We start from the raw sequence: 14,627 nt of genomic DNA, 5'->3' as shown, positions 1-14,627 counted from the left end.
TCCATTGCAACTGGCATGCCTTATCAGGAACTGAAACTAGACTGCTACTCGTTGCCTCCTTCCTTAGAAATATAAATATTAAGTAATAACATGTTTGAAAATAAAATTAACTTTCTGCACTTCCCATTGTCTCACTCAGTAACTTTCCATGCAGAAAGTTCCTATTCACCGTTCATTGACCCCTAACATGTACATTTCTTATACAGTACATGTCAAGTAATCAATACGTTCTAATATGATGACGGGAATAAGTATATTTCAAGCCAGAATCCAACAGGTAGAAAAGTGAAGGTTTCTCTGTCTCTCAACTTCATAATTGCATTGATGTCAGTGGAGACATGTTTGTAACATGCCCTATGTCTGACAGCCACACTTCAAGATAGTCAGACAGGGCAGATGGGTGATCTCCAGAAGAAGATTGAAGGGCTTTACCTCAGTGTGAAACAGAGAAAACACTACCTCTACCGTTTGACAGGTAAGCCCCAACAACAATATGACCTCAAACGCATTATTAATCAAGCAGTAAAACTGATTTACGAAAGAATATGCATTAGTCATACACATCAGACCACGTTTATGATGAAATGTAGGCATGACCAATGTTATTAATTGATCTAATGTAAAGAATTTCATTAAACTGAGAAATTACGTGACAATAAACAGCAGAGTACCTTATAAGCAACAACTCAGCATGCCTTGTATAATGTTATAACTGCATGACAACACATGGTTTAGAAATAAGTTGATTTCTTTGTACTCTCTTTGTTTGTGTCTCTATAGTAGCTCTATAACTTATAGTCATGTAATATATCTGAATCTACAGTCCGTTTAATCATCCCTTTTTATTCAGACGTCAACAAGAGAAGGCATCAGAGAAATTCGGGTGATTCTGAGAAAAATTGTTGAGGACAAGGCAGCCTTGACAGCTGCCATAGTTCAACTTCACGAGCAGCGGGCAGAGTTTAGGCTCCCCACAGTGGATGCTCAACACTGACAACTTTGTGTGGCCATGGGAGAACCTTGGCACCAGTAAGTATATGATTGCAGAAGGTATCTATTGGGAATTTTTACCTTCATTGTAGTCTGCAATCATTGCTGTTGATCTGTTATATACCTCTGTGAGTTTACATCTCACAGGCAACAGATATCTTGCCATCAAAAAGGCAATCTTTGACAGACTGATGTTGGTGAACAGACTGCAGGAGGAAAAGAGGATCCTGGTGCAGGAGATGAAGAGGCACTGGGGAGCCTACAAAGAGAAGCGGGAACTCTGGAGGCACTGTCTGTCATGTTTTGTCTTTGATCATCATGTCTTGTCCCTGTGCTTCCCTCTGCTGGTCTTATTAGGTTCTTTCCCTCTTTCTCTCTCTCTCTCTCCTCCTCCCTCTCTCCCTCTCCCGCTCTCTCTCTCTATCGTTCCGTTCCTGCTCCCAGCTGTTTCTCATTCTCCTAACGACCGCAATTTACTCTTTCACACCGTCCCCTATTTTGCCTCTGATTAGAGTCCCTATTTCTCCCTCTGTTTTCCGCTTCTGTCCTTGTCGGATTCTTGTTGATGTTTGCTGTCCTGTGTCCTTGTTCCGCCCTGTCGTGTTTTTGCCTTCTTCAGATGCTGCGTGTGAGCAGGTGTCTATGGTCAGCTACGGCCTGTGCCTTCCTGAAGCGACCTGCAGTCTGTGTCGCGTCTCCAGTCGTTCCTCTCTACTGACGAGAGGATTTCAGTTTCCTGTTTTGGATTTACCTTTGATATATCCAGGAGAATCATTGTTTGTTTGATACTGGAATAAAGACTCTGTTTTCATTACGTCGCTTTTGGGTCCTCATTCACCAGCATAAACAGAAGAATCCGACCAAGATGGACCCAGCGACTATGGTTCTCCAACACTGCCGTCGAGTTCCAGGGAGCAATGCTCGGCAGACACGAGCAGGAATTGTTTTGTGCTCGTCATGCCGTTGAGACCCTTGGCCGCTCAGGTCTCCGATCTCTCTGGACAGTTTCTGAGTCTTCGTCTCGTGCCACCAGCTACTTCCTGGTCTTCCGAGTCTCCGGAACCTAGGGTTAATAACCCACCATGTTACTCTGGGCAGCCACTGAGTGTCGCTCCTTTCTCACCCAGTGTGATATTGTGTTCTCTCTCCAGGCCCAACACGTACTCAAGAGAGAGAGCTCGGATCGCTTACGTCATATCACTCCTTACTGGGTCGGGCTCGGGAGTGGGCACAGCTATCTGGGAGGCAAGGGCTGAGTGTTCTAACGTATCAGAGCTTTAAAGAGGAGATGATACGGGTTTTGATCGTTCAGTTTTTGGGAAGGAGGCTTCCAGGGCCCTGGCTTCCCTATGTCAAGGTGATCGATCCATAACGGATTACTCTATAGAGTTTCGCCACTCTTGCTGCATCCAGTGACTGGAACGAGCCGGCGTTGCTCGCTCGTTTTCTGGAGGGACTCCACGCTGAGGTTAAGGATGAGATTCTCTCCCGGGAGGTTCCTTCCAGCGTGGACTCTTTGATTGCACTCGCCATCCGCATAGAACGACGGGTAGATCTTCGTCACCGAGCTCGTGGAAGAGAGCTCGCGTTAACGGTGTTTCCCCTCTCCGCATCTCAACCATCTCTCCCACCGCTCAGAGACTGAGCCCATGCAGCTGGGAGGTATTCGCATCTCGACTAAGGAGAGGGAACGGAGATCACCAACCGCCTTTGCCTCTATTGCGGTTCTGCTGGACATTTTGTCATGTCATGTCAGTAAAAGCCAAGAGCTCATCAGTAAGCGGAGGCTACTGGTGAGCGCTACTACTCAGGTCTCTCCATCAAGATCCTGTACTACCTTGTCGGTCCATCTACGCTGGACCGGTTCGGCTGCTTCCTGCAGTGCTTGATAGACTCTGGGGCTGAGGGTTGTTTTAATGGACGAAGCATGGCTCGGAAACATGACATTCCTCTCAGACAGTTAGGGAAGCCCACGCCCATGTTCGCCTTAGATGGTAGTCTTCTCCCCAGTATCAGATGTGAGACACTACCTTTAACCCTCACAGTATCTGGTAACCACAGTGAGACCATTTCCTTTGATTTTTCGTTCACCTTTTACACCTGTTGTTTTGGGTCATCCCTGGCTAGTATGTCATAATCCTTCTATTAATTGGTCTGTAATTCTATCCTATCCTGGAACGTTTCTTGTCATGTGAAGTGTTTAATGTCTGCTATCCTCCTGTGTCTTCTGTCCCTCTACTCAGGAGGAACCTGGTGATTTGACAGGAGTGCCGGAGATATCAGATCTGCGCACGGTCTTCAGTCGGTCCAGAGCCAGTCCCTTCCCCTCACGGTCGTATGATGTTGTGTATTTCTGTCCTTCCGGGGACCACTCCCCTCGGGGTAGACTATACTCTCTGTCGGCTCCGAACGTAAGGCTCTCGAGGATTATCTGTCTGTTTCTCTCGACGCCGGTACCGTGGTGCCTTTTCCTCTCCCGCCGGACGGGATTTTTCTTTGTAAGAAGAAGGACGGTACTCTGCGCCCCTGCGTGGATTATCGAGGGCTGAATGACATAACGGTTAAGAATCGTTATCCGCTTCCCCTTATGTCGTCAGCCTTCGAGATTTTGCAGGGAGCCAGGTTCTTACTAAGTTGGACCTTCGTAACGCTTACCATCTCGTACGCATCAGAGAGGGGGACGAGTGGAAAACGGCGTTTAACACTCCGTTAGGGCATTTTGAATACCGGGTTCTGCCGTTCGGTCTCGCTAATGCTCCAGCTGTCTTTCAGGCATTAGTTAATGATGTACTGAGAGACATGCTGAACATTTTTGTTTTCGTTTACCTTGACGATATCCTGATTTTTTCACCGTCACTCGAGATTCATGTTCAGCACGTTCGACGTGTACTCCAGCGCCTTTTAGAGAATTGTCTCTACGTGAAGGCTGAGAAGTGCGCCTTTCATGTCTCCTCTGTCACATTTCTCGGTTCTGTTATTTCCGCTGAAGGCATTCAGATGGATCCCGCTAGGTCCAGGCTGTCAGCGATTGGCCCGTTCCTAAGTCACGTGTCGAGTTGCAGCGCTTTCTCGGTTTTCGCTAATTTCTATCGGCGTTTCATTCGTAATTTCGGTCAAGTGGCTGCCCCTCTCACAGCTCTGACTTCTGTCAAGACTTGCTTTAAGTGGTCCGGTTCCGCCCAGGGAGCTTTTGATCTCCTCAAGAAGCGTTTTACATCCGCCCCTATCCTTGTTACTCCTGACGTCACTAAACAATTCATTGTCGAGGTTGACGCTTCGAGGTGGGCGTGGGAGCCATTCTGTCTCAGCGCTTCCATTCTGACGATAAGGTCCATCCTTGCGCTTACTTTTCTCATCGCCTGTCGCCATCGGAACGCAACTATGATGTGGGGTAACCGCGAACTGCTCGCCATCCGCTTAGCCATAGGCGAATGGCGACAGTGGTTGGAGGGGGCGACCGTCCCTTTTGTCGTTGGACTGACCATAAGAACCTTGAGTACATCCGTTCTGCCAAACGACTTAATGCACGTCAAGCTCGTTGGGCGTTGTTTTTCGCTCGTTTCGAGTTCGTGATTTCCTATCGTCCGGGAAATAAGAACACCAAGCCTGATGCCTTATCCCGTCTCTTTAGTTCTTCTGTGGCTTCTACCGACCCCGAGGGGATTCTCCCTGAAGGCGGTGTTGTCGGGTTGACTGTCTGGGGAATTGAGAGACAGGTAAAGCAAGCACTCACTCACACTGCGTGCCGCCGCGCGCTTGTCCTAGTAACCTTCTGTTCGTTCCTGTCTCTACTCGTCTGGCTGTTCTTCAGTGGGCTCACTCTGCCAAGTTAGCTGGCCACCCCGGCGTTCGGGGTACGCTTGCTTCTATTCGCCAGCGGTTTTGGTGGCCTACTCAGGAGCGGGACACGCGCCGTTCGTGGCTGCTTGTCGGACTGCGCGCAGACTAAGTCAGGTAACTCTCCTCCTGCGGTCGTCTCAGACCGCTTCCCATTCCTTCTCGACCATGGTCTCACATCGCCTTAGACTTTATTACCGGTCTGCCTTCGTCTGCGGGGAAGACTGTGATTCTTACGGTTATCGATAGGTCTCTAAGGCGGCACATTCATTCCCCTCGCTAAGCTTCCTTCCGCTAAGGAGACGGCACAAATCATCATTGAGAATGTGTTCAGAATTCATGGCCTCCCGTTAGACGCCGTTTTCAGACAGAGGTCCGCAATTCACGTCACAGTTTTGGAGGGAGTTCTGTCGTTTGATTGGTGCTTCCGTCAGTCTCTCTTCCGGGTTTCATCCCCAGTCTAACGGTCAAGCAGAAAGGGCCAATCAGTCGATGGTCGCATATTACGCAGCCTTTCGTTTCGAAACCCTGCGTCTTGGCAGAACAGCTCCCCTGGGCTGAGTACGCTCACAACTCGCTTCCTTCGTCTGCTACCGGGCTATCTCCGTTTCGAAGTAGTCTTGGGTACCAGCCCTCCTCTGTTCTCGTCCCAGCTCGCCGAGTCCAGCGTTCCCTCCGCTCAGGCGGAGGGAACGTCCAACGTTGTGAGCGCACCTGGAGGAGGGTCAGGTCTGCACTTTGCCGTTACAGGGCGCAGACTGTGAGAGCCGCCAATAAACGTAGGATTAAGAGTCCTAGGTATTGTCGCGGTCAGAGAGTGTGGCTTTCCACTCGTAACCTTCCCCTTACGACAGCTTCTCGCAAGTTGACTCCGCGGTTCATTGGTCCGTTCCGTGTCTCTCAGGTCGTCATCCTGTCGCTGTGCGACTGCTTCTTCCGCGACATCTTCGTCGCGTCCACCCTGTCTTCCATGTCTCTTGTGTCAAGCCTTTTCTTCGCGCCCCCGTTCGTCTTCCCTCCCCCCCCCCCGTCCTTGTCGAGGGCGCTCCTATTTACAAGGTACGGAAGATCATGGACATGCGTTCTCGGGGACGTGGTCACACAGTACTAGTGGATTGGGAGGGTTACGGTCCTGAGGAGAGGAGTTGGGTTCCATCTCGGGACGTGCTGGACCGTTCGTTGATTGATGATTTCCTTCGTTGCCGCCAGGGTTCCTCCTCGAGTGCGCCAGGAGGCGCTCGGTGAGTGGGGGGGTACTTGTCATGTTTTGTCTTTGATCATCATGTCTTGTCCCTGTGCTTCCCTCTGCTGTCTTATTAGGTTCTTTCCTCTTTCCTCTTCTCTCTCTCCTCCTCCCTCTCTCCCTTCCCGCTCTCTCTCTCTACGTTCCGTTCCTGCTCCCAGCTGTTCTCATTCTCCTAACGACCTCTTTACTCTTTCACACCCTGTCCCCTATTTTTGCCCTCTGATTAGAGTCCCTATTTCTCCCTCTGTTTTCCGCTTCTGTCCTGTCGGATTCTTGTTTGATGTTTTGCTGTCCTGTGTCCTTGTTCCGCCCTGTCGTGTTTTTGCCTTCTTCAGATGCTGCGTGTGAGCAGGTGTCTATGTCAGCTACGGCCTGTGCCTTCCTGAAGCGACCTGCAGTCTGTGGTCGCGTCTCCAGTCGTTCCTCTCTACTGACGAGAGGATTTCAGTTTCCTGTTTTGGATTTACCTTTGATATATCCAGGAGAATCATTGTTTGTTTGATACTGGAATAAAGACTCTGTTTCTATTACGTCGCTTTTGGGTCCTCATTCACCAGCATAACACTGTCTCTACAGCTGCAAGATCAGAGTAAGTTGAGGTTTATACTATTTGTTTGGACTGAGCTTTTTTGTCTTGCTTTACAAATATCCTCCACACTATTTTGTGTAGTGGAATTGTAATAATTTACTGCTTTACATATGACTTTTAGGCAGTGCAGTGGCGTTGTCAGAGAGAGGGAGGAATGGCCATCTCTGCCTCCTGAAGAGAAGATTGAGTGAACTGACACAAGACCAAGACAACACCAGGAGCACCAAACCATAAGCTGTTTCTGGGAGAAGGGGTTATTTTTGATGACTCTCATGTAGATGAAAACTCAGATGAAGATAGAAGTTCTATTGCTGAGAGCTCAGATGATGACTGCTATGCTTTTTGAAATCATACACCACCCCTGCCTCTTTCTCTCGGTCTCGCTCTCACCCTCAGGAGAGAGAGAAGGCTGCCATCACCTCCCTTGGGAGCAGCCTGGTCTCTCGACGTTGACCCCTGACCCCTGACCCCTCACCCCTCACCCCTCACCTTCTAAACACATCCAGTGAATTTTTATTTGTCTGATGACGTACTAGTGGAGAAGAAATGTGTAATTTCAGTGCATTTGTTGCCATGTTTCCTCCCCTCACCTCCTCTCCTCCGTTTCTTCCGGTCCTAGACAGCAACTCAGAATGTTGGTTGAAGACCTCTTTACTGAGGAATGTGGTTGTTCTTCATAATTCATCATTTCTTGGAGTATTTTCTAGGCTGCCATGATTGTGATTTTTGGTGTAATTGTGAGTTGCAAAAGAGTCCTTGGTGTCAATGGGACTGCTAAAATAAATAAATAAAGGTCTTAATAAATAAATAAAGTAAAGATCTTAATAAATCAATAAATGCACCTCTACAGGATCGGTGGGTCCCCCGCAGGACGGTTGAGCTAACGTAGGCTAATGTGATTAGCATGAGGTTGTAAGTAACAAGAACATTTCCCAGGACATAGACATATCTGATATTGTCAGAAAGCTTAAATTCTTGTTAATCTAATTGCACTGTCCAATTTAAAGTAGTTATTACAGTGAAAGAATACCATGCTATTGTTTGAGGAGAATGTAGTTACGAACTTGAAAATGTATTAAAAAAACAATTAGGCACATTTGGGGCGTCTTGATACAAAATTTTGAAAGGAATGCAATGGTTCCTTGGATCCGTCTAGAACCTTGCACTTACACTGCTGTCATCTAGTGGCCAAAATCTAAATTGCGCCTGGGCTGGCATAATACATTATGGTCTTTCTCTTGCATTTCAAAGATGATGGTAAAAAGAAATACAAAATGATGGTACAATTTAAAAAAAATCTTTAACCAGATAAATTGTGTTATGTTCTCCTACATCAATTTAACATTTCCACAAACTTCAAAGTGTTTCCTTTCAAATTGAATATGCATATCCTTGCTTCAGGTCCTGAGCTACAGGCAGTTACATTTGGGCATGTCATTTTAGGCGAATTTTTTTTCATTTTTATGTTTGACTTTAAATCAGTTAACGTGTATCAATGAACATCTGATATTGAGTGGAATCCCCTGTTGCCCAACCCCTATATTTCAGCAGTGCATTGTACCCTACACCATCATTTCAATAACGTAGTATGCCTATTTACAGCAGCATATTTTGTCATTCACCCAATGTTCGTGGGTCTGATGGACCCACAACATTATTGGGGTTTTAAAATAATACTGCCTAACAAGTTACGTAAAAATACTTAATACTTTATATTTACAGGTTGACTTATATCAACTACAAGCAATGTAGACAGCACACATGGTTAATATTCAAATCAAATCAAATTGTATTGGTCACAAACACATGGTTAGCAGATGTCAATGCGAGCGTAGCGAAATGCTTGTGCTTCTAGTTCCCGACAGTGCAGTAATATCTAACAAGTATTCTAACAATTCCACAACAACTACCTTATACGCACAAATGTAAAGGGATGAAATAAGAATCTGCACATATAAATATATGGATGAGCGATGGCCGAGCGGCATAGGCAAGATGCAGTAGATGGTATAAAACACAGTATATACATATGAGATGAGTAATGTAAGACATGTAAACATTATTAAAGTGGCATTATTTAAAGTGACTAGTGATCCATTTATTAAAGTGGCCAATGATTTGGGTCTGTAAGTAGGCAGAAGCCTCTCTGTGTTAGTGATGGCTGTTTAACAGTCTGATGGATGGTAGCGGGGTGAACAGGCAGAGCTCGGGTGGTTGTTGTACTTGATTATATTTTTGGCCTTCCTGTGACATCTGGTGCTTTAGGTGTCCTGGAGGGCAGGTAGCCGGGGGCAGGGAGCCGGGGGCAGGTAGCCAGGGGCAGGTAGCCCCACTTGTCCCACACTGACCTGATTGCAGCTAGCTTGTCTGTCTGCTGCCGATCTGGTCTGGTGTCTCGGTTATAGAAGCAGATAATCCTGGAAAGTCTTCCAGAGGCACGGCAAAGTTCTCTGCCAGTTTCTGCATCCCACAGGGATTCTGTGGATTCCCCATTGGATCTGAAAACACCAGCAAGGACAAATACCCCAAAGTGTGCATGTAAAGGAGTTTTGTCCATCTCCTTCCATCTTTCTCCAAAGAAAACACCTTCCCTACAAATTAGTGCAGTCCAGAATGATTTTCTGGATGGTGTCTGGGATGAACAGTTCAAAAGAAGACTTTATGTCCTGCACATGAGTAACCGCCATTCGCGTCGGCCTTGGTTGCATCCTTACCACATTGGCAGCCATGCGAGGTGGCTCATTCCTTGGGCAAGAAGTCCATTCCACCATTTTTCTTTACATCCATATTTCTCCTTCTGCAGGCTGCTGATGAGCTGGTTGCTGACGGGCTGGTCCTGGGGCTGGCTGCTGACGGGCTGGTCCTGGGGCTGGCTGAGGGTCAATCTTATCCTCTTCTTCCAACTCACTGTCAGACTCCGAATTGACAGAGACATGATCCTCATATTCTGAAAATTCTTCATCTTCCAAAGTGGAAGACGCTCCTTCCACACTAGCTTCTCTCTCTGCAAAAATAATTCCCAAGGCCCTATGAGCAGAGATTATTTTTGCCATACTGATTGATTGTGGCAAGGAGCCACACAGCAAAGCTATTTATTTGTTGTGCACCTCCCCCAATTTGTAACTGGCTGGGGTAGAGTGTGGGGAAATACTGAATTCTTCACAATGTATTGAAAAAATGTATTGAAATAATGTATTGTAATAATATTGCGCAGGTTACCCTAAGACATTGTGTAGTTTCACACACTACAAACAGTAAAGAGTGCGAGAAAAGCGGGAGACAGGCAGACATGCAGGTAGACAGACAGGTACTTGGTGCAACAGTTGAAGTCGGAAGTTTACATCCACTTAGGTTGGAGTCATTAAAACTCGTTTTTCAACCACTCCACAAATTTCTTGTTAACAATCTATAGTTTTGGCAAGTCGGTTAGGACATCTACTTTGTGCATGACACTAATTGACATCACTTGAGTCAATTGGAGTGGATGTATTTCAAGGCCTACCTTCAAACTTAGTGTCTCTTTGCTTGACATCATGGGAAAATCTAAAGAAATCAGCCAAGACCTCAGAAAAAAAAATTGTAGACCTCCACAAGTCTGGTTCATCCTTGGGAGCAATTTCCAAACGCCTGAAGGTACCACGTTCATCTGTACAAACAATAGTACGCAAGTATAAACAMCATGGGACCACGCAGCCGTCATACCGCTCAGGAAGGAGACGCATTCTGTCTCCTAGAGATGAACGTACTTTGGTGCGAAAAGTGCAAATCAATCCCAGAACAACAGCAAAGGACCTTGTGAAGATGCTGGAGGAAACAGGTACAAAGTATCTATATCCACAGTAAAACGAGTCCTTTATTGACATAACCTGAAAGGCCTCTCAGCAAGGAAAAAGCATCGGCTCCAAAACAGCAATAAAAAAGCCAGACTACGGTCTGCAACTGCACATGGAGAAAGATCGTACTTTTTGGAGAAATGTCCTCTGGTCTGATGAAACAAAAATAGAACTGTTTGGCCAAAATTACCATCGTTATGTTTGGAGGAAATAGGGGTAGGCTTGCAAGCCGAAGAACACCATCCCAACCATGAAGCACGGGGGTGGCGGCATCATGTTGTGGGGGTGCTTTTCTGCAAGAGGGACTGGTGCACTGCACAATAAAGATGGCATCATGAGGTAGGAAACTTATATTGAAGCAACATCTCAAGACATCAGTCAGGAAGTTAAAGCTTGGTCGCAAATGGGTCTTCCAAAATGACCCCAAGCATACTTCCAAAGTTGTGGCAAAATGGCTTATGGACAACAAAGTCAAGGTATTGGAGTGGCCATCACAAAGCCCTGACCTCCATCCTATAGAAAATGTGTGAGCAGAACTGAAAAAGTGTGTGCAAGCAAGGAGGCCTACAAACCTGACTCAATTACACCAGCTCTGTCAGCAGGAATGGGACAACATTCACCCAACTTATTGTGGAAAGCTTGTGGAAGGCTACCCGAAAAGTTAAAGTGACCCAAGTTAAACAATTTAAAGGCAATGCTACCAAATACAACCTGCCTCACCCAATGTGGTACGGATCAGCAATTTTTTTTAGACCATATAACTTGAAACAGCTCTTATTCGACCCCCTTCCACAATAGAAGCCTCAAACAACTTTCTAAAGACGGTTGACATCTGCTGGAAGCGTTGGGAAGCGCAATCTGGCCCCATAGACACAGCATATTGTCACGATCGTCGTAATGAGGCAGAGTGGACCAAGGCGCAGCGTGATAGAAAGACATCTTCTTTATTATGAAGACGAAACAAACGAACAAAAACAACAAACAGACGACCGTGAAGCTATTCAAACAAATAGTGCTGACACTAAACACTACACATAGACAATTACCCACAAAAGCCTACTGCCTATGGCTGCCTTAAATATGGCTCCCAATCAGAGACAATGAATGACAGCTGTCTCTGATTGAGAACCATTCAGGCAACCATAGACTTACCTAGACACCTACACTCAACACAAACCCATACACTCTACCAAAACCCCCTATACCATACAACCACCCCAGACGAGACAACTATACACAAACATCCCCCCTGTCACACCCTGACCTAACCAAAATATTACAGAAAACAAAGATAACTAAGGCCAGGGCGTGACACATATTGGATAGGCAATCACTTAAATGAAACTACAATCCTCAGATTTCCCACTTCCTGGTTGGATTTGTCTCATGGTTTTTTGCCTGCCATTTGAGTTCTGTTATACTCACAGACATTTTTTTTACCGTTTTGGAAACTTTAGAGTGTTTTCTATCCAAATCTACTACTTATATGCATATCATAGCTTCTGGGCCTGGGTAACAAGCAGTTTTCTCTGGGCACCTTATTCATCCAAGCTACTCAATACTGCCCCCCTTTCCCAAAGAAGTTAATGACTGCAACCTAAGTGTATGTAAACTTCCAACTTCAACTGTAAGGTCCCACAGTTGACACTGCATGACAGAGCAAACAACAAGCCATGAGGTCGAAGAAATTGTCCGTAGAGCTCCGAGACAGGATTGTGTCGAGACACAGATATGGGGAAGGGTACAAAAAAATGTCTGCAGTATTGAAGGTCCCAAACAACCCAATGGCCTCCATCATTCTTAAATTGATGAAGTTTGGAACCACCAAGACTCTTCCTAGAGCTGGCCACCCGGCCAAACTGAGCAATCGGGGGAGAAGGGCCTTGCTCAGGGAGGTGAACAAAAACCCAATGGTCCCTCTGACAGAACTCCAGAGTTCCTCTGTGGAGATTGGAGAAACTTCAAGAAGGACAAGCATCTCCACAGTACTCTACCAGTCAGGCCTTTATAGTAGAGCGGCTAGACCGAAGCCACTCCTCAGTAGAAGGCACACGACAGCCCGCTTGTAGTTTGCCAAAAGGGACCTAAAGGACTCTCAGACCATGTGAAACAAGATTCTCTGGTCTGATGAAACCAAGATTGAACTCTGTGGCCTGAATGCCAAGCGTAACATCTGGAGGAACACTGGCACCATCTTTACAGTGAAGCATGGTGGTGGCAGCATCATGCTTTGGGGATGTTTTTCAGCGGCAGGGACTGGAAGACTAGTCAGGATCAAGGGAAAGATGAATGGAGGAAAGTACAGATAAACCTTTGATGAAAACCTTCTATACAGCGCTCAGGACCTCAGACTGAGGCAAAGGTTCACCTTCCAACAGGACAATGACCTTAAGCACACAGCCAAGGCAACGCAGGAGTGGCCTTGGGACAAGTCTCTGAATGTCCTTGAGTGGCCCAGCCAGAGTCCGGACTTGAACCAGATCTAACATACAGTATCTGGAGAGACCTGAAAATAGGTGTGCAGCGACGCTCACCATCCAACCTGACAGAGTTTGAGAGGATCTGCTTGTAGAGTCATACCCAAGAAGACTCAATGCCGTAATCGCTTGCCAAAGGTGCTTCAACAAAGTACTAAGTAAAGGGTCTGAATACGTATGTAAATGTGATATTTCAGGGTTTAAAAGATAAATAATTTGCTAACATTTCTAAAAACAATTTTGGCAGTTTTTGCTTTTGCCGTTATTAAGATAAAAAAATGGAAACAGAATACATGTCACATATCAGTTTGCTAAAAATTGTGATGGATATTTCATACTTGTGMTTTTCTAATAACACATTTCTGTTTTCTATTGATGTGCTGTTCTAATAAACAATTTCTGTGTTCATGCAAGTGAGTGAATTTGGCAGTACACCCAGAACTTGTTTTGAAAACGAAAGATGTCTCAGCTTAGAGAGAAGAAGCCTCGTGAGGTATTGGTCGGTCACATGAATGAAGCAAACGTTAATTACATAGGAATGATGAATAAGCTAAATCATGCAAATATGACTTGTCTACAGTATACAAGGGAAATAACGGGACTTCCCCGTTAGAGCTCCTGATTGACATGTGTACTATGTTGCATTGAGTTGGTTGGAATCTCTCCAGCACACTGATAAACAATGATTAATTTAAGATGGATTTCGAGTGACCATGTGTAAGAATTTCCACAACAATTCCCATCTGACCAAAAGACGACGAGACCTGCACAGAACATACCCTTACTGTGATCTGCCCAGGAGGAGACACATCGTCCACAAACAATTGAGTGACAGCAACTGATTTCAGTAAGTCAATTTCAATGAACCTGTATATATATATATATATATATTACAAATAATATGAAGGCGAGTAATGCATATAAAGGTACCCATAGAGATTGCTATTCACTCGTTTATGAGAAGAGGGAGGGCATAACGGTACCTTGGAAAGTCCCRCTGACAGCTGTCTGTAGGCATTTATAAGAAATGTGGTTTGCAGCCACTACATATAACACAATATATTTTTGAATACGTGGTGTTATTAAACATGTACAGGAGATACATATGTTGCATAGCAAGTAACAACAAGAGAATCGTTGAAAAGATGCACATGGATATTAAGGGAGATTACGGAGTGTGTTTTAGAATTGTACTAAGTGAATGTGGATGTGAAAGTTGTGTGATATGACATATTAAACTGATTGAAATTTGGCTGATTGAAATTTGGATAAAATGGATTGAAATTATTACTATTAAGATTCGAAATTTAATAATAATATTGAAATTTAGATAACAAGACAGATTGAAGTTCAGCTATAACGTACTGAGTGAATGAGAGCTGTCAGGGGACTAGCTCCAGTGTGAATATGGAGTGAATGTGAGCTGATTTTCCAGTTCTGTGTGAGCTGAGTTTTCCAGTTCTGTATGAGCTGATCTATAACGTTATCTACATTATCTACAGGTAGAGTATAACATGTCACAGAAATCTCATTCGCAATAACATGTCTCAGAGCATGCCTCGATTAGTAACGAGGAAAACATGTTTATATTACATGTCTCGTTAGTAACGAGGATAACATATCTCTGAAGGAAACATGAAAAATGTCTTGCGATT

The 14,627-nt window shown here is 45.3% G+C and overlaps 1 long non-coding RNA gene across 1 annotated transcript; it reads left to right on the top strand.

The window, feature by feature from the left end:
• The first annotated feature begins 373 nt into the window (after positions 1-373).
• Positions 374-1,279, top strand: LOC111964750 (uncharacterized). The gene is made up of 3 exons (XR_002877433.2): positions 374-475; positions 851-1,029; positions 1,196-1,279. It is a non-coding gene; the product is annotated as an uncharacterized lncRNA (long non-coding RNA).
• The last annotated feature ends 13,348 nt before the right edge of the window (positions 1,280-14,627 follow it).

This window comes from Salvelinus sp. IW2-2015, linkage group LG6.1 (assembly GCF_002910315.2).
Source record: "Salvelinus sp. IW2-2015 linkage group LG6.1, ASM291031v2, whole genome shotgun sequence".
NCBI lineage: Eukaryota > Metazoa > Chordata > Actinopteri > Salmoniformes > Salmonidae > Salvelinus > Salvelinus sp. IW2-2015.
Note: the sequence above shows the minus strand (reverse complement) of the source record. Positions and strands in the feature narration are given on the sequence as shown.